The sequence below is a fragment of the Microcaecilia unicolor genome, chromosome 3, assembly GCF_901765095.1.
Source record: "Microcaecilia unicolor chromosome 3, aMicUni1.1, whole genome shotgun sequence".
NCBI classification, from domain to species: Eukaryota; Metazoa; Chordata; class Amphibia; order Gymnophiona; family Siphonopidae; genus Microcaecilia; species Microcaecilia unicolor.
Window position 1 is genome coordinate 317,820,295 of NC_044033.1, and position 19,922 is coordinate 317,840,216.

The 19,922-nt window shown below is 45.1% G+C and overlaps 1 protein-coding gene across 1 annotated transcript in view; it reads right to left on the reverse strand.

Moving 5' to 3' along the window:
* Nucleotides 1–19,922, reverse strand: part of PCBP2 (poly(rC) binding protein 2) — a 135,159-nt gene that overhangs the window by 3,784 nt on the left and 111,453 nt on the right. The gene's annotated exons all lie outside the window — the stretch shown is intronic.

Below are 19,922 nucleotides of genomic sequence, written 5' to 3' on the forward strand. Positions count from 1 at the left end.
CTTGGAGCACCATGCCGTGACGGCGAGCCCAGAGCCACATGCTGACGGCTTCCTGACACAGGGGGCGAGATCCGGTGCCCCCCTGCTTGTTGATGTAATACATGGCAACCTGGTTGTCTGTCTGAATTTGGATAATTTGGTGGGACAACCGATCTCTGAAAGCCTTCAGAGCGTTCCAGACCGCTCGTAACTCCAGGAGATTGATCTGCAGATCGCACTCCTGGAGGGACCAGCTTCCTTGGGTGTGAAGCCCATCAACATGAGCTCCCCACCCCAGGAGAGACGCATCCGTGGTCAGCACTTTTTGTGGCTGAGGAATTTGGAAAGGACGTCCCAGAGTCAAATTGGACCAAATCGTCCACCAATACAGGGATTTGAGAAAACTCGTGGACAGGTGGATCACGTCTTCTAGATCCCCAGCAGCCTGAAACCACTGGGAAGCTAGGGTCCATTGAGCAGATCTCATGTGAAGGCGGGCCATGGGAGTCACATGAACTGTGGAAGCCATGTGGCCCAGCAATCTCAACATCTGCCGAGCTGTGATCTGCTGGGACGCTCGCACCCGCGAGACGAGGGACAACAAGTTGTTAGCTCTCGTCTCTGGGAGATAGGCGCGAGCCGTCCGAGAGTCCAGCAGAGCTCCTATGAATTCGAGTTTCTGCACTGGAAGAAGGTGGGACTTTGGATAATTTATCACAAACCCCAGTAGCTCCAGGAGGCGAATAGTCATCTGCATGGACTGTAGAGCTCCTGCCTCGGATGTGTTCTTCACCAGCCAATCGTCGAGATATGGGAACACGTGTACCCCCAGTCTGCGAAGTGCCGCTGCTACTACAGCCAAGCACTTCGTGAACACTCTGGGCGCAGAGGCGAGCCCAAAGGGTAGCACACAGTACTGAAAGTGACGTGTGCCCAGCTGAAATCGCAGATACTGTCTGTGAGCTGGCAGTATCGGGATGTGTGTGTAGGCATCCTTCAAGTCCAGAGAGCATAGCCAATCGTTTTCCTGAATCATGGGGAGAAGGGTGCCCAGGGAAAGCATCCTGAACCTTTCTTTGACCAGATATTTGTTCAGGGCCCTTAGGTCTAGGATGGGACGCATCCCCCCTGTTTTCTTTTCCACAAGGAAGTACCTGGAATAGAATCCCAGCCCTTCTTGCCCGGATGGCACGGGCTCGACCGCATTGGTGCTGAGAAGGGCGGAGAGTTCCTCTGCAAGTACCTGCTTGTGCTGGAAGATGTAAGACTGAGCTCCCGGCGGACAATTTGGAGGTTTTGAGGCCAAATTGAGGGTGTATCCTTGCCGGACTATTTGGAGAACCCACGGATCGGAGGTTACGAGAGGCCACCTTTGGTGAAAAACTTTCAACCTCCCTCCGACTGGCAGGTCGCCCGGCACTGACACTTGGATGTCAGCTATGCTCTGCTGGAGCCAGTCAAAAGCTCGTCCCTTGCTTTTGCTGGGGAGCCGAGGGGCCTTGCTGAGGCGCACGCTGCTGACTAGAGCGCGCGCGCTGGGGCTTAGCCTGGGCCGCAGGCTGTCGAGAAGGAGGGTTGTACCTACGCTTACCAGAAGAGTAGGGAACAGTCCTCCTTCCCCCAAAAAATCGTCTACCTGTAGAGGTAGAAGCTGAAGGCTGCCGGCGGGAGAACTTGTCAAAAGCGGTATCCCGCTGGTGGAGCTGCTCTACCACCTGCTTGACTTTTTCTCCAAAAATGTTATCCGCACGGCAAGGCGAGTCCGCAATCCGCTGCTGGAGTCTATTCTCCAGGTCGGAGGCGCGCAGCCATGAGAGTCTGCGCATCACCACACCTTGAGCAGCGGCCCTGGACGCAAAGGCGTCATACACCCCTCTGGCCAGGAACTTTCTGCACGCCTTCAGCTGCCTGACCACCTCCTGAAATGGCTTGGCTTGCTCAGGGCGGAGCTTGTCCACCAAGCCCACCAACTGCCGCACATTGTTCCGCATGTATGCTCGTGTAGAGCTGGTAAGACTGAATTTTGGCCACGAGCATAGAGGAATGGTAGGCCTTCCTCCCAAAGGAGTCTAAGGTTCTAGAGTCCTTGCCCGGGGGCGCCGAAGCATGCTCCCTAGAACTCTTAGCCTTCTTTAGGGCCAAATCCACAACTCCAGAGTCGTGAGGCAACTTGTCTGACCAATCTTAAGTTACAGACCAAAAAAAAAAAAGCAACACTGGGCCTTCAAGATAGCTGTCCTTTATTCTGAAAAAGACCCGACACGGACCGTGTTTCAGGGGTCTAACATAAAAACACAGATCTAATTATAAATACAGACTACACATATATACATACCATGATGTAATGAGTTATAAAAATATAAAATGTAATAAAATGAGGCAAGCGGCACCGACGTCAGAGACCTCACCCCGGGCAAGGGGCCAGCCGGCGCCTCACTCGACGGTACCGGTGGCGCAAGCACCCCCGGTACCGGAGGGGAAAGGCGCAACAGCTCTCCCAGGATCTCTGGGAGAACGGCCCGGAGACTCTCGTGCAGAACGGCTGTGGAGAAAGACATGGAAGCCGATGCAGGTGTCGATGTCAGAGTCTGTTCCGGGCGTGGAGGCTGTTCCGGGCTGTCCATAGTGGAGCGCATCGACACCTCTTGAACAGAGGGTGAGCGGTCCTCTCGGTGCCGATGCCTACTGGGTGCCGACTCCCTCGGCGACCCAGAGCTCTCGGTGCCGACACAGGAAGGGGACCGGTGTCGATGCTTCTTCGACTTCTTGGGACGAAGCATGTCACTGGAGCTTCCCGGCACCGACGAGGACGTAGAATCCAACCATCGCTTCCTCGGGGCCGAGGCCGAAGAAGGTCGGTCTCGGGGGGGCTGTACCGCAGGAGCCCTCAGGGTAGGGGGAGACCCACCCGAAGGCTCACCGCCACCAGCAGGGGAATGGACAGCCCTCACCTGCACTCCAGACGAAGCACCACCGTCCGACGACATCAGCAGACGAGGAGGTCCCGGTACCACCGACGCTGACGCAGCCTTCCAATGTCTTAGCCCCGATGCAGAGGGTCGATGCCTCGATGCAATCGCGGCCGAGGATGAAGGTCTGGACGCTGGCGACGTCGATGCACTCGATACTCCCGGTGCCGACGAAGAGCCCGAGAACAAAACGTTCCACTGGGCCAATCTCGCTACCTGAGTCCGCTTTTGTAAAAGAGAGCACAGACTACAGGCCTGCGGGCGGTGCCCAGCCCCCAGACACTGAAGACACGACGCGTGCCTATCAGTGAGCAAGATTACCCGGGCGCACTGGGTGCACTTCTTGAAGCCGCTGGGAGACTTCGATGTCACGGTCGGAAAAATCGCGCCGGCGAGATCAAAACTCGCAATGGCGAAGATGGCACCACAAAAAAAGGGGAGAAAAACTTCGAACCAAGGCCTCCAAGGGGCCTACCCCGACGACGAAAGAAAACTTAACGGGGCAAAACTAGAAATATAGGAAGGGGAACAGACCGAACAGGTCTCCTTCCGAATATTTTTTTTTTTTTCTTGTTCTTAGCGGTCCAAAAAAAGATGCTCGCGGTCGACTTTTGGGGCGTGAACGGCGTAAACACGACCGTACCCGAGCGCGGACAAAAGAAGACTGGCCAGCACGAGCCGGTTTCGGGCGGGAAGACAGCCGCGCATGCGCGGTGCGCATCGGCGCGCGAGGGCTAGCAAAGGCTTTTGCTAGTGAAGATTCCGATTGGAGGAGCTGCCGTGGACGTCACCCATCAGTGAGAACAAGCAGCCTGCTTGTCCTCGGAGAATAACAATTACAATGAACCATTATGTGAAACTTGAAAGCATGATTGCTCTTGCTATTTGAGAATGATTCTGTTCCAGTCACTGTCTCTGGGAGAGCATGCCACACCTTAACGCCTACTCTTTTCAGTGTGCTGTTCCAAGTTACTATTTCAGATTGTCACTATTAAAAGGGTATCAAATGGCATGTCCTTTTCAGATTTCAGCAAACATAAGTTCATTCACTTGTACATATTCCTGCAAATAAACTGTGCTGTTACCCAAGATAATCAATGGCTATGAACCCATTTGATAACTCACTAGATTACTTGTTGCCTTGCCAAATATTTTGTAATCCCAGAATAAGCCAGATTACAATCTAGCTGTGATGCCACTACAACTTGATCACTATTTGTAAATCTGATTCAATCATGTATGATCTAACTTGTCTGACCAATCTTAATTTACAGACCAAAAAAAAAAAGCAACACTGGGCCTTCAAGATAGCTGTCCTTTATTCTGAAAAAGACCCGACACGGACCGTGTTTCAGGGGTCTAACATAAAAACACAGATCTAATTATAAATACAGACTACACATATATATATACCATGATGTAATAAATGAGTTATAAAAATATAAAATGTAATAAAATGAAGTGAATCAAATGTAATAATTGATTATATCTTCAAAATATAAAATAAAATTATAAAAGAAGATGGATGAGGAACAAAGTTAAGTCAGTGGTAATCGAGGAGTAGTTAAAATCAATGTGTGCAATCATATACACTTGGAAAAACAGGTGGTGTGCAAGTTACTGTATTATCCCCATTACTGTTATCTGTTCTCCCTTGGGGTCACTCCTGTCCTGGCAGCTCTTCTAAAATGGGGCCACCTAAGCACTTAATGAGTAGGCAGCCACTGTGTCAGGACTGTCCAATACTACTTCTGCACCCATCCGTTATGCTGTGTTGTAGAATGGGGGGGGGGGGGGGGGGGGTACTTTTGTGACATGCCCTTTAAACACTGGGAGCATAAGCAGGCCAATAGTCCCAGAGGACATTTATTAAACATCTCTTGCTGCATGAGCTATTAATGAAAAAAAAATTTGAATAGTTTAGCAAATGGTAAACATTTATTTTGTATGAGATGCTCTGCATGCATCACTGCCCACTGATTTAGTTTCACCGCACTAATTTCTCGTTTGGACTGATTATCTTTTCATGTTATGTCAAACATGTCTGCCAATAACAGTTTTACTATTTATACACCTAAGCAAATGATGTTTGTACCTCAGGCTAGGGACATTTGAACTTACCTGTTAAATTTCATTTTCTTGAGTTCTGCCAGACCAGTCCATATAAGTAAACTATGTCCCACCTGCTAACATATGGAGCCAGAGGTAAATTCCTCACAGCCAACTTCACTCCCTTTAAAGTAAGCTGGTACTACCTTCAGCTCCTCAGTATACTATATAATCAAAGCTAAGGCCACTGAAGGCAATTATACTTTGGGTTTCCAATTCACTTCCAAAGTCAGACCTGAGGCAGTCAAATCAGTTTATGGTCACTAACCTAGGACTCAGAATGCCATACATCAAGAGACCTACAACCTTTAGAATGTGTTAGAACATGCTCAGTTACATTTCTGAATGTCAGACTTCACTATGGTGAGTTCTGCATGGGTCTGGCAGGATTCAAGGAAGGGAAATTAAACAGGTTAAGTCCAAATTTCCCCTTCCTTATTGTCCATGCCAGACCAGATGAGGGTGTGTATGCAAGCTCTACTCAGACTGGACAGGAAGAAGCCACGCTAGCTCCCAGAACTCCTACACCTAAGGTAGTGATGAACCTCCTGACCTGCATACCCACACTAAGGAATACAGAGAAGGGATGTAAACAGAGACAAGAGGCACTGTCCTACCAGTACCTTCTAAATAACTCTGCCTATGAGAGTGGACTAGCCAGCCCTCTGGGACTTGCAAAGCGTGTTCCAAGGTGATCAACTTTGAATCCTCCTGGAATCAATGCCTAGACCACCGTACTTTATTAAAACACATAAATGTATCCCAAGATGGCGACTTTACCCCATTGAAGACAGCCTGTTTCTGCCAGATATGCCTGTTAGACCATGTCAGGTATCTACGCGATCAGTACACATTAATAAATTTGAGATTCCATTGACTTCATCTGTTCGTTTAAACTCAAAACTTTTTGGCTTTGCACTTCTGCTATGGAATATATCAATAAAATGTGACGCACTTATCTGTAATTACTTAGAACTGTTTGTATTTACCTTATAATCATGGACTGTAGCCACAGAAAATGTCTTATATTTATAAATATTGTTGCAAACAATTCTAGAGCTCTTTCTTCTGAGGAACTTACGACATATAAGAATGTAAGTATTTTGAATTTAAGCAGTTGATTATTGGTACAGGCGCTGATTTTGTCTGGGTGGGCCTAGACAAGTTAGTGATTGCAAACAATCCAGAACACTTAAACCCAATTAATTTTTTTCCACTACAGAAGCAGGATAAAATCTCTCTATTTTGCTCAATTACACCAATTGCCTATAGCGGTGAGAATTATGGTTTTGCTTTTTTGTTTGCTTTCTATATATGATCTCCAACAATAGGGACAGAAGATCATGTCATAATTCACTTTTCATTCTTCCATCTAGTAAGGGTGTAAAGAGATTTAAAATGTTTGATAGGCTTCTTGCAGTTCAAGCATCAAGGTCCTGGTGTAGTTTTTAACATGTTTTGCTGCTGGTGTAGTTTTTAACATGTTTTGCTGCTGTTTATTCAAGAATAATGTAAAAACTTATCTTTAAGAAATTTGTTAAAGCTAGTTCCTTAAATAAACATTTTAAAATTTGTAAACCACTTTGAACCTGAAGGTATCAGCAGTACAGAAGTATATTGTAATGTAATGAAGTAATATCTGGCAGAGACAGTATATAAATATTCTGTTTATATTTTTAAAATTACCTAAGGATTCCAATCTTTGCCCCAGAGATGCTACCCTGCAAACCTTTAGAGAAGAGTACTTAGCCCTCAAAACTAAAACACAGGCTCCAACAGTCTTGCATAATCTACTCCCCAGAAAAGTATTCCATCTGGAAAAGTAGCAAGGGAGCTTCTGTGCTTGTGGCCCAGTGCCAGTCTCTGAGAGAGCTGTGAGTCTTCAGCCTTGGGGGTGACCCTGAACAGATCATACCAGGCAGCTGGCATCCACTTGCTCCCAAGGCAGGCCAAATGCATCAGATGATACTGGAATTGCTACGACTTAGCTACAAGCATATCACCTCCCTTTATTCCAAGCTACTGGAAGCAAGGAGAGGAAGAGCTGATTACATTCACCTAGCTAGTGGCTGCTTACTCCCAAGCCAGGCCAGATGCTACCGCGACTTATCACCAGCATGTCAGCCCCCTCACCCCCATACTAGAAAACAAGTGGAAGAAATGTGTGTGAGAATGTGATTACTTCATATCCTCTTCTCAGAAGGCAGGTTTGGAAGAGGCTGCGCTAAAGGCTGTGGTGGGGGGCATGTTTTTCCTCTTGCCTAAAAACCAACCAACCCAACAACTTTAGTTAGCTGGCACTCAAGGACCACACCTTTGGTTCTCTCTCAAAAGTAGGTGAAAACGACAGTAAGCACTGAAGCCACAACCTACACAAGGATTGTATATGTAAGGGGACCCCAAAGGGAAAACCCTAGTATTACTGGGTTTGGGCCCTATAGACCAGCTTCTATCAATCCTAGCCCTCTAAGATTAGTAGTTTTCAACCCAGTCTTCAGGGACCACCTGGTCAGTCAGGTTTTCAGGATACACATAATATGCACGAGAGATCTGTATGCAATAACAGAAGTTCATGCTAAAACACCTCATGCATATTGTAACTATCTTGAAAACCCAATAGGCCAGGCAGTCTGAGTACTGGGTTGAAAACCACTGCTCTAGCTTGCTCCCAAGGGGGGAGAGAAAAATCAGCCCTTAAAGGACCAATTATCTGCAGAATTCCCCAGGAATTTCCAGGTTTTTCCTCCTCACAATTGTTGCACCAAGCCATGTTATCTGCACCATTTGCTTAAGCCTGAGAAATGAGGAGCTGGAGGCAGTACCAGCTCCCTACAAAGGCAATGAAGTCAGCTATGAGCTGTTTTAATTTGTTTCCATTGCTAGCATACGATGTAACCCACGCATTTGGGCTCATCTGGTATGGATAAAGAATGGAGGGTTAAGTAGCTTGGCCAAGCCTCAGGTTCTCAGCCTGTTCTTTAGCCACAAGGCTACTTCAATTCCACTGTAACAAAGTACTTGGGTGCCACTTAAATGTCAGGAGGAAAAAAATAAACAGTCCAGATTACCCGTTTAAGTATATAGACTTGGCAGAAGCATGTAGAATATATAGGCGGCATATAAACATAGAAATCCCTACAGCTAGGTCACCTAAAGCAGTTCTAGTCTACCAGATAAAGTCAAATCTGTTGGAATGTTGTTGCATACTTCAATTTCAGGAAACTGTCCTGAAATGTCTCCCAAATGTTTTTGAAAAGTATTAACACAAGCTCATTACAAAAGCTTACTGCACAGAGAAACTGAGCAAAAATGAGAACCGCAAGTAGTGTTCTTAAAACTGTAAGGAGTCAGATTAATACTTGTGTGCCTGCTATATGCTAGCCATGAAAACAGACAAGCTTACAAATTCAGAGTTATCCCCAAGAAAGTCACCTGCACTTTAGTATTTGGTCTTTTCCCATCAACTAAAACCTCACGGGTTTTCAATTTAAAGGAAGAAAATATGTCGAGCTTCTGATTGGCTAACTGTATAAAATACTTCAAATGAAATAGAAATGCAGGCATTGTCAGCAGCCTGAATACATAGAACTTCCAAAAGCAGTACAGTTGGGCCAAGAGAGAAAGTGGATACCAATGACTTGGCTTAAGGGCAAAGTGTCAATGACACCTGGGATTCGAAGAGAGATTTGGAAATAACGTTGCTTACCTGTGATGGTATGACTGCAAACAGTTTCTACAGCAGCAGTATCAAACTCCAATTCTAAAAGCTACAAACCTGTCTTATTTTCAGAATATCCCAAATATGCATTTGATATGTAATAAAGAATGCATGCTGATATACATTCATTAGGGATATCTTGCAAAAACTAGTTTGTAACTCTTGCTGACACACCCCAATCTAGAGACTTCTAAAAAAAGGATGATCAACCGGAATGAAAGTTTTTAGAAAAGGAAAACCAGACATAAGTACATAAGCACTGCCACGCTGGGAAAAGACCAAAGGTCCATCAAGCCCAGCACTCTGTCTCTGACAGCGGCCAATCCAGGCCCCAAGAACCTGGCAAAAACCCAAAATTTAATAATGATCAATGGAATTTTCCTTCCGGAATCTGTCCAGACCCCCTTTAAACTCAGCAAGGCCAGCTGCCGTCACTACCTTCTCCGGCAATGAGTTCCAGAGTCCAACCACGCGCTGAGTAAAGAAAAACTTTCTCCGATTTGTTTTAAACCTACCACATTCTAATTTCATCTTGTGTCCCCTGGTTCTATTATTGTTAGAAAGCGTAAACAAACGCTTCACATCTGTCCACTCTACCCCACTCATTATTTTGTAGACCTCTATCATATCACCCCTCAGCCACCTTTTCTCCAGGCTGAAGAGTCCTAGCCTTCTTAACCTCTCCTCATAAGGTAGTCGTACCATCCCTTTTATCATTTTCGTTGCCCTTCTCTGCATCTTCTCCAAGAAACCAGAGAAGATTTCTTATTATTCTGCTTGGCTCTCTTTGCTTTTTGTAAACAGGTGCCATATTTTAGGTGTGTGGCATGAATCCTAGTTTTTCTAGTTTGTATAGGGCGTAAAATGTGTTACTTGTGAGATCTTCCACCAAGTTATTTTTTTTTAAGCAATACTAGCTACTCAAATGCTCCTGAGCAGGGTGCCTCTAGGCAACCACCTGTCCTCTGCTTGTGTGGGCTGGGGTAGGATGACTCCCTTACACAGCTCAAGCACACCAACCCCAAAATGGCTGAGCATCCTGGGAACCACCACCATCTTTGCCAATACTATCAAACCTACACTGCTCTCCATTCACAAGGCCAGTGCTCACTACACTGCAGTTGTAGGACCCTACCATGCCTAACAAATTGGAATGGAGGAGCCTAATGGCTAGTGAAGTGGGCTGAGAACCTGGAGAACTGCGTTTGATTCCCACTGTAACTACTTGTGATTTTGGGCAAGTCGCTTAACCTTCCCACTGCCCCAGGTACAAACAGCTTTGATTATGAGCCCACTAGAGTCAGAGAAAGCACCTACATATAACGAACTGCTTTGGTTGTACCACAGAAAGGCAGTATGTATCTTATCCTTTATTCTGTACCACCAGCCCCAAAGCAGACTTGCTGAGAGCTCTGACAGCTGTGGGTCCTGCACCTTTTAGTGCCTGGTAATTCCTTAGAACTTGCCCGTCTGCCAGCCAGTATAATCAACTTACCAAGGACTGCCCTCAGTCTATATACTCCAGCTCACTTCCCCTCTAGGAACTGCTTTTTTAAAAGAGTACTGTGAACCAAACCCTGAGGGAAAACAACCCTGCTGGCCAGAGTACCCCATGCGAGTAAGCCACACAGAGCAAGGTCTATAGGCTGATGCTTGGGGCCAAGGGGAGTGGAATTTTCCAGTCTACCAGGAAAAGGCCCATGGTATGATCTCAGAGATCCCACTGGCCAAGGACAATTACAGGACCATAAACTGTAGCCTGTGTAGTTAGACCCACTTCAATTTCTGAAGCGCCAGTCCATCCTGCACCAACTGTTGGAGGCAGAGAAATATCAACAAGTGTCAAGGCTGTAGTATACCTTAAAACTGGGGATGTCACTGAAACGTTCTCTGCCTCCATTTGCTGGTCAGGGGCCATAACCCACTCATCTACACAGGTCTAGCAGGATAAGGAAGTGCTATTGCTAGGTAACTTTTGCCAGATACTGACAGCATAGCTGGGATGGCTGCAGTCATCTAGAAGCAGGGAGCTCTTGATTCTCTCTAGAATTATTCTGGTAATTGGGAACAGAACCCATCTGGGAAAGGTCGTACCTGGTACTTACAAGTGGAAATAAGGGATAAATCCACATGAACATCCATTACCAAAAAGTGCAGTTCAAAACAGCAGGAGTTCTCAACCAAATCCCTCAGGACACACCTGGGCAGTCAGGTTTTCAGAATATCCACAATGAATATACATAAAAAAAAAAATTGAATGCACTACCTCCACTATATGCAAATCTTTCATGCATATTCATTGTGGGTATGGGGGGGGGGGGGGGGGGGGGGGAAGGTAACAGTCAATGGAAATACATCTAGAAGTAAAAAAGCAGTGATCAAAACTGAAAGGATATGCATGGGCCACTGTCTATTAGGAAGAAAAAAAGATGCTTACCTTTTAAATTCTTTCCTTTAGGATCATCCAGAGACTGGTTATGTCCACCTACCAATAGGTAGAGAAAGACGGCTCTGCCATATAGGATACTGTGCAGCAACTTCCCCTTTAGTATTTTCAATAAAAGCAAGGATACAAAGGAAAAAAGAAACAAAATCTCCTGCCTCTAATAAAGTGTGAAACAAAATAATAGAACACGAACAAATTATGAGAGCCTCACCTTCAGCACTAGAACAAAAATTGCTCCATTTCCTCTACTTTATTTTTAACTGTGTCTGCAAACAAATCCAAAAGCTCCTGTGAATGAACAGAGGCTCAGACAGGTACAGATTCCCAGGGAGGGTCATGGGATCGATATGTTGGGACTAAAAATGAAAACTTATAAGGTAAGAACTAATTTTTCCTTCCATTAGTCCCACAGATCAATCCATAGACTTGCAAGATGTAACAAAGCAGTACTCAAGTAGGGCAGGACATAGAGATTCCTGCATAAACAACTAATACAAAGGTTACATCTCCCCATTCAAAACATCCAATCAGTAATGATTCAGAAAGGTGTGTGCCGAAGATAGACTAAAGTAAATTGCACCCTGGCAAAATGTGCATTGAGGTTCAATGGGGAGGGGGGGGGGGGGGAGTACTACCAGCCAAATTGTTTGCTGAGGAAACAAATCCTTGAGCCATTGAGCAATGGTAACCTTTGAAGCCTGCTCACCCTTCTGCCAGCCAACTAGGACAAGTGTCTAAATGTCTGAATTCATTGGTGACCTCCAGGTGTTAATCCTTCAGACATCCAAAGGGAACGATACTCCTTCAAATCACCTCTGTGAAGAGGGAAAAGAAGAAAAAAATCATCTGATTCAGATGAAGACTGATACCACCTTCAGAAGAAAGGAATTGTTCTGATTGTGACTATAGCTTCTGAAAAACAAAAAGGAAAGGGTCTTGGCACAACGGAGCCAGTAACTGACATCCTCCGGGCCAAGGTAACTAGAAAAGCTGTCTTGAGAGATCCTTCAGAGTGAGTCCATCAAGAGGCTCAAAAGGGGATCTCTGGAAAGCACGGAGAATGAGGTTTAGATTCCAGAAGTACAGCATCGCCTGGGAGCTGATAAGTGGCTAACTTCCCTAAGAAAACAGAAAACATCCTGATGTGCTGCCAAGGAAGTTCGATGAATGAGGCCCCGAAACACACACAAGAGCCACCACCTGGACTTTCAGTGAACTTGAGAATAAACCAGAGGGGCTTTTGCAGAAAAGCTTGGAAGCAAGATAGAGACTTTAACAGACAAAATACTTCTTGATGCACACCAAGACTCGAAGGTCCTCCAAACTCTCACATAAGCCATTGAAGTTGACCACTTTCAGGCTTGGAGCAGCAACATGCTCTTGATAATCACTTTTTCTCTCTCAATCATAACTGTTGTGAGAAACAAAGGGGAGAGAACAGAGTCTTGCAACAAGAGACATTTCTGGGATGGCAACCAAATAGGACTTTCTATCTGCAGTCATATGTCCACATACCACAAACTCCAGAGCCAATCTGGCACCACCAGAACCCAATAAAGCGATACCAGCAAAGACTGGAGCAGATCTATGTCTTCAGATAGGAACTCCCATCTCCTGCAGAACTGGGAGGGCTTTTGCATTGCTCCTCAGATTCAAGCTAGAAAGACCCCACTTAGATAAGGTCAGAAAACAACTATTTTGAAAGCTCCCACTCCTCAATATTCAAGAGATTTCTGCTGAGATAAATCAACCTGCACATTCTGGTCACCCTACAAAGTGTGCAGCCAAGAGTAAGGACAGATGATTCTCTGCCCACTGACAAAAGGTGTGCCTCCTGGACCAGTGATGCACTTTGTGCCTGTGCCTCTTTGCCTGTTGACATAGGCCACTGCTATTGTATTGTCGGAGAACACGAACCAACCTTCTCTAAGCAGGCAGAGAATTCCTAAAAGGCATTCCTGATGGCTCTAAACTCCAGGTGGTGGATTGACTACAACACCTCCACCTGAGACCACGGACCTTGAGCCATCTAGCCCAGTGATCCCCCCCCCCCCCCAAGTTGGAGAGAATGGCAACTGTGGTCACTACTACCCATTCTTGGTGTCGACAGGAGGTGCCTCTCCACAGGTTTTCCAGATGCAGCCACCAACAAAGACTGATAATGTAGTCAGTGGGGGGGGGGGGGGGGGGGACGACTCAGATGTGGCCTCGTGTGAAATCTCGCCCGTGGAAGACATCCATGCCACAGTGCCCAGAACTTGCAAATAATCCCATGCTTGAGGGGCAGTGAAACAGATTGGACACCTGGGTCACAATTTTGAGCTGCCTTGAATCTGGGAGTAACACTCTCCCTGCCTGAGTATTGAATACAACCCTAAGATATTTGAGGAACTGAGAGGGAGCCAAATGGCTCTTTGAAAAGTTTATCACCTGAGAGACTGCAGAACAGACCACCCTTGCCATCATCTAGGACACTCTCCTGTAAGAAAGACACTGATCAGCCAATAGTCCAGGGTAGAGATGCATTAGAATGCCTTTGTGATGCAGAAAGTCTGATCACCACCACCACCACCATGAAGGTGGTCCTTGGAGCAATTGCCATCCCAAAGGGTGTTGCTGCTGAAAATTGCTCCGACTGAGAAAGAGGAAATGCTGGGAGGCAGCCAAACTGGATGTGGAAATGCATCTCCTTGAGACCCAGGGAGAAACTTCGGAGCTGCACCAAGACGACCAATCAAGATTTTCATCTGGAAGTGCCCGACGTCAAGGGCTCTGTTCACGTGCTTAATACAGATGGAAAGAACCACCCTTAGCAACTCACTCATGTTTGTCTGAGGCATAGGCTGCCCAGCTCCCAACACAATGAAATCTTGAAACATTTTGGACAGCTGGAATTTTCAGGAGCCTTGCACAGGGACTCCAAAAAGAAGAAAAAAATAAAATAAAATTTGGCAGAAGGATGAGCAAATTCCAATTTATAGCCTTCTCTGACAGACAAAAAAAAAAAAAAGACACCTTCCAACCAGGACCTCAGAAGAATGGGCCAACAATCTATCATTAGGCAGTTGGATCTGCCCTGGCATTGGAAACCAAGAGTCATCTTGTCAACCCCAAAAGGATTACTACTTCTGCTGGAAGTGCATCCTCTAAAACATGCCTTCCCTGGCTTGTTAACACCTTACGTCCCAAAATATGGAACGAGGCTGAGATGGATGAAATGGAGCACTAGATTTATCCTCTGGTAAAATACTGTTTTTCCCCCTCCCCTATATCCTTAATCTTCTCCAAATCCTCAACAAAAAGTTTTCTATAGAAAGGCAGCCATGCAAGTCTGAATTTCAAGACTGCGCCCGCCACCCAATGCCTGAGCCAAAGTCATCATCTTGCTGTTACTGCCAAGGATATTTCCTTAAAGGAAGCCCATACAAGTTCACCAAATAGGCAGGGCCAGTCTCCAGGGAAGGTAGGGACTGCACCAAATGCTCAGCTGTAGACACCCCTTCTGAATCCAACTAGAGCAAGCATGGGCAGTGTAGGAGCCACAAGCTATGGCCTGCAAACACAAAGCTGTCATATCAAAGGAAAGCTGAAGAAAGGATTCCAGCTTCCAATCCTCTTTATCCTTAAGAGCTGTTCTGCCCTCAACAGGAAGAGTAGTCTTGGTCACAGTAGTGACAAGAGCTCATTTAGGACCAACTCATGAGCAGAAAGAGGACAGTGCCCTGGGATATCCCCGACACTGGTTTGAGGGTGGCCAGAGCTAAGAGCACCTGCATAGCAGCATGAATACGACAGGCCTTAGGTGGTTCATTGGTGCCTGACATCATAGGGTGGGAAGTAGCCTCTGAACTGAGAGCATGTTAAGCACCTCCAAAGCTTTAGAATTAGAGAAGGAAGTTCTTTCCAGAGCTTGGCCATCAGATCACCCGCTTCAGGAGAAGCTTGACCTGAGAATGGCAGGAGGCCCCAGAGAAAGGAGATAAAGTTCATCCACCACCTTCTGCCTGTACAAAATTCAGACTGCTGATTAGGTGGCAACGTGTGAGTGTGTGTGTGTGGGGGGGGGGGGGGGGGGGGGCACTGAGAGGACAGATGTCTTCAGCAAGGAAGACTGGTACATGGTAAATTAAAAAAACAAACTCTAAAGAAAACAAAAAGTCTGCAAAGAGACCTGCCCCACACCTCCACTGGTAGGCTACTACTAATCATTTAGAACATAAGAGCAGCCATACTGGGTCAGACCAATTGTCCATCTAGCCCAGTATCCTGTTTTCCAAACAGTGGCCAAACTGGCAGAAACTCAAATTGTGGCAACACTCCATACTACAAATCCCAGGGCAAGCAGTTACTTCCCACGTCTGTCTCAATAGTACACTACGGACTTTCCCTCTAGGAATTTGTCCAAACCTTTTTTACACACAGATACACTAACTGCTGTTACCACATCTTCCCAGTGCTGCTTTTGTGTTTTAAGTTAGGAGGCCGGGGGGGGGGGGGGGGGGGGGGGGGGAGGAAGCCCAACTGCATGCTGCACAGAGCCCCAACTCTACTTACCAGCTCCCACACTAGAAGCAGTGTTTAACTATTTCTGCCAGTGCAGCCATAAAGAGAAGCAGTAAAGTACATGAAGCTCTGACTGTCACCAGAACAGGCAGACTGGTACTAAGATACCTTCCTGCTCAAAGTACTACTGCTTTCCTTTTCTCTGGCAACTGAATTTTTAAAATTTTTTTTTAAGAGGCAAGAGATTCCCCCCTACAGACGACAAAAATGAAAAGGAAAGAAAATGCAGGAATTTTTTTTTTTGGGGTGGGGGTGTGACCTGGCACCATTAGGTATGCACCTGACCAATAGGTGGACAGCTGCCAGCACCCCCAGCTCAACTGAATCTGAGGGACAGGCCAGGAACAAGCACCCCACAGAGAGCTGTACAGACTTTACCCACTGAAAGAGAGAATGGAAGAGCTATGCCATACAGGATACTGTGCAGCACTTTCCCCTTCAGTATCCACTATCACACCTCCTGGTAGATGGACATAACCCACAAGTCTCTGGATTGATCTGTGGGAAGTAAAGGAAAATACTTTTCAAAAGAAGCAGCTGAAAAGATAAGAATGCTCAATACAAGAGCAGTAGAAAAGCAACAATATGTGGAAAAGCTCAGAAGCTAGGAAATGGAAAATTACAAACGGAAAAAAAATAGCTAATTAAACTTGGGTGACGGGCAGAAGGGAGAGAAGACGATGCATTAGTGACAGGAAAGTGTAAGATGTACATGAAGTAGCAGTATATACAAGGGCAAAAAATGTGTATACATATTTTTCAATGTTTAGTTGAAGGCCTGAGTAGGGTGGCAGAAAAAATACTGACCTCAATGATTTTCCTATTTGCAAGAAGAATGCTACATTAAAAAAGTGATGCGACAGATGGAATACATCCATGATATTGAAGGAATTTAGGGACCGTCATCTGTCCTTTTAGACACTTTGCAGGAGTAAATAGTATGGAGTGGTTCTAAAGAGGCAGATGTGGTTTCTTCATACAAGAGTATTAAGGAAAAGGCTGGAAATTACAGGCTGATTAGGCAGGCCTCTGTGCTTTAACGTTTATAATGATCCAGAAATAGAAGTGACAATTTTCAGGAAAAGCTTAGCAGAGTTTAAAAAAAGGGGTTAGAGGGTTTCCTAAAGGACAAGTCCATAAACCACTACCAAATGGACTTGGGAAAAATCCACAATTCCAGGAACAACATGTACAGAATGTTTGTACGTTTGGGAAGCTTGCCAGGTGCCCTTGGCCTGGATTGGCCGCTGTCGAGGACAGGATGCTGGGCTTGATGGACCCATGGTCTTTTCCCAGTGTGGCATTACTTATGTACTATTAAAATCACATGTGAATTATGAGAAATTGCACGAGACATGTGAAACTGGTAAACCAAATGGTAGATGAAATTTACTGTGAAAAAAAGTGTGCACATAAGAACCCCCCCCCCCCCCCCCAATTAGAGCTACATAATACTAGATTCCACATTAGGTGTTACCACTTAGAAAAAGAGGACCTAGGCATCAATGAGGAATTGAAGTCTGCTCACTGTGTGGTAGTAGCCAAAAGAAAGGAAACTAATATTAAGAATAATTAGAAGAATAAAGTGTAATGATGGATTTCCCCCCTTCCACTCTATTGTGCAACTGCACCTTAACTATTGTGTGTGGTTCTGGTTACTGCACCTCAAAAGATAGATGAATTAGAAAGTTACCAGAATGGCTACCATATGTTCCTGAACAGGAGAAAGCCTCCATTAGCTAGCTTATATCTGCCTTCTTTTTCCAGGCTGTTGGCAATAGGCCAATCTTGGACCATATCCTGTTTTTTTTTTTTTTTTTTTGGGGGGGGGGGGGGGAAGGGGGCAGCAGCAGCAACCTGCCTGCTAGAATGTTCTTCCTGCCATGTATGCAGCTTTGGGGGTGTCTTGTGAGAAGGCATAGTCCTCAACATTGTGACACAAAGTTGAGTCCATTTTATTTGTTCAAAAAAAAATATGGACTAAAATGTTTAATCACTTGACTCCAGAAAGCCTTCAATGACTGCATCTGCTCATAGCTTCAGCAGCAAGCTCTTCACCAAACCAGTGACACTGTATGGAAAGCTCTTGTAAGTCAACTCCAATTCAGGTACAAGCATCTGTAGTTAATTTGAAGACTGAGGGGCAAAGAGCTCCATAATTGATGCTTAGAGTGCTTTGATTTTCTTTGGGACCTCAGGATCTAAACTGGCTGGTCATATATGGCTTTCACTGTTAATGTAACATGTCTCAAGCATAAGTCACTTCAAGTTACTCCTTCCACTACAGCCACTGTATACAAACCCCGTGGGAGGGCAGAGGCACATGGCTTAGTTGTACTTCACAGAAAATTTGAATTCTATGATCCGTAGTGCCAGCAGCCAGGTAGTACTCTACATGAATTTGCTTCAGCCAAGATAACCAAGAGCACAAGTATGGAATCAAATTGTATTTCCGAACAATGACTTAATATGTGAAAACCCATAGTGCTGAGGCTAGATATGGCAAAACAAGATACTTCAGGAATGTCCCCACTACAAATATGAAATAAATTCATACCCCAGGAATTTAGGAAGCTGTAGGTATGACTGAGTACCTCAAATAGAGAGAACATAACCCCTTCTATGTTGAACAAGTTTAGGATATGATTCCATTATGTCTTAATTAATCTTCACCCTCTACTGCAGTGGGGATTGCTTGTGACTGTTCTGGTTTGTAAGAGGGCCAATTTCAAACCAAGTGTTGAATGAGCTAGTAGCCTTAAGTAAGCTAGAGATATTTCCAATAGGTGTAAAGGAATGTTACAAATTACAATTTCACAAGAGACTGGCATTCTAACTCAATTCAACTGCAAAAAAAACCCACACACAAAAACAGGAATGTCCACTCACCATCACAAGGTTTGCTATAAATGGTTGTCTTATGCCATCTCTGACATGTACTACTGAATCCACTTCATATTACATTAAGGCTTTTTGAGTTTTGTCTGGAACTTTCAAAAACGAGCAGTTAAGTCACTTTGAAACATGGTTCTGCTTTGAAGCAGCAGTTTTAAGAGTCTGAAATACTTAACATTTCTATTTCCTACTTACAAAAAGTGAAGCGTCTCAAGAAGCAACAGAAGATATTGTCCGATTCACAGATTGTCTTTCACAAGCTGTCTTCTTTCATTTCTAAAGGTATTTACCACTACAATGTGTGCACACGTTCTACATACAAACATGAGACTTGAGACTCAGCTCTCAAATGAAACTAAAGACATTACAGCCGTTATAGCTTGGGCAATCAGACCCTTTAAAACTCAGGTGATATTTCTACTCTTGAGAATCAGAAATCCCAGACCCCTTCAAGGAAGGTCAGAAAGCATATTATGTAAAAAAAAAAATCTGGTAAGAACGTGTAGCCCTGTCATCCTAGAATTGAATTTAAGTACAGTGGCTTGAGTTTCACCCCTTGCCTTTTTTTTTTTAGGATGAATTTGACTGCCAAGTCACTGGGTATGTCAAATACCATCACTGCCTAAAAATACTGTTTACTACCAACTGGAAATGCTGTATAGTCTCACATCTGGGCAGCACTCCTAAATGGGACAGTGGCACATTTACTTTTAAATATCTGGCAAAGTATTCAGAGCATGAGAATTCCAACTCAGGACACTAGCCTTGCTGTAAAAGATCCATCACCTACAACACACCTCATTTTGAGGTGCAGTTGACCAAGCTCAACATGTGACTCACAGTATTGTTCAAGATAGGTTAAGGGTTTTTTTTTTTTTTTACTGGACATATCAGCAGGCACACCCTGGTACCAAAGGGAGGCACCGAATATAAGACCACACTATGCATAAATGTCTGTGCCTAATACACTGTATACTCCCAAGTATGAAATTAGTTAAGAGAACCAGAGTGCACACATCACAAAAAACTTCTATTACTCTGGCAGTCACTAATTGAAGGCAAACTATACTTTGAGACCACTAGCAACATGTGCCTAGAAAGTAGGTGGACTTCCACATGATCAGTCTGGATGGCACACAATAGATGGCACTTAATATTGAAGCTTCTGCAAGATCCTTACTCCAGTACTGAGCTTTGAACCAAGTGTATATGGAAAGGGGGTTGAGGCAGGCTTCTGGGCTTG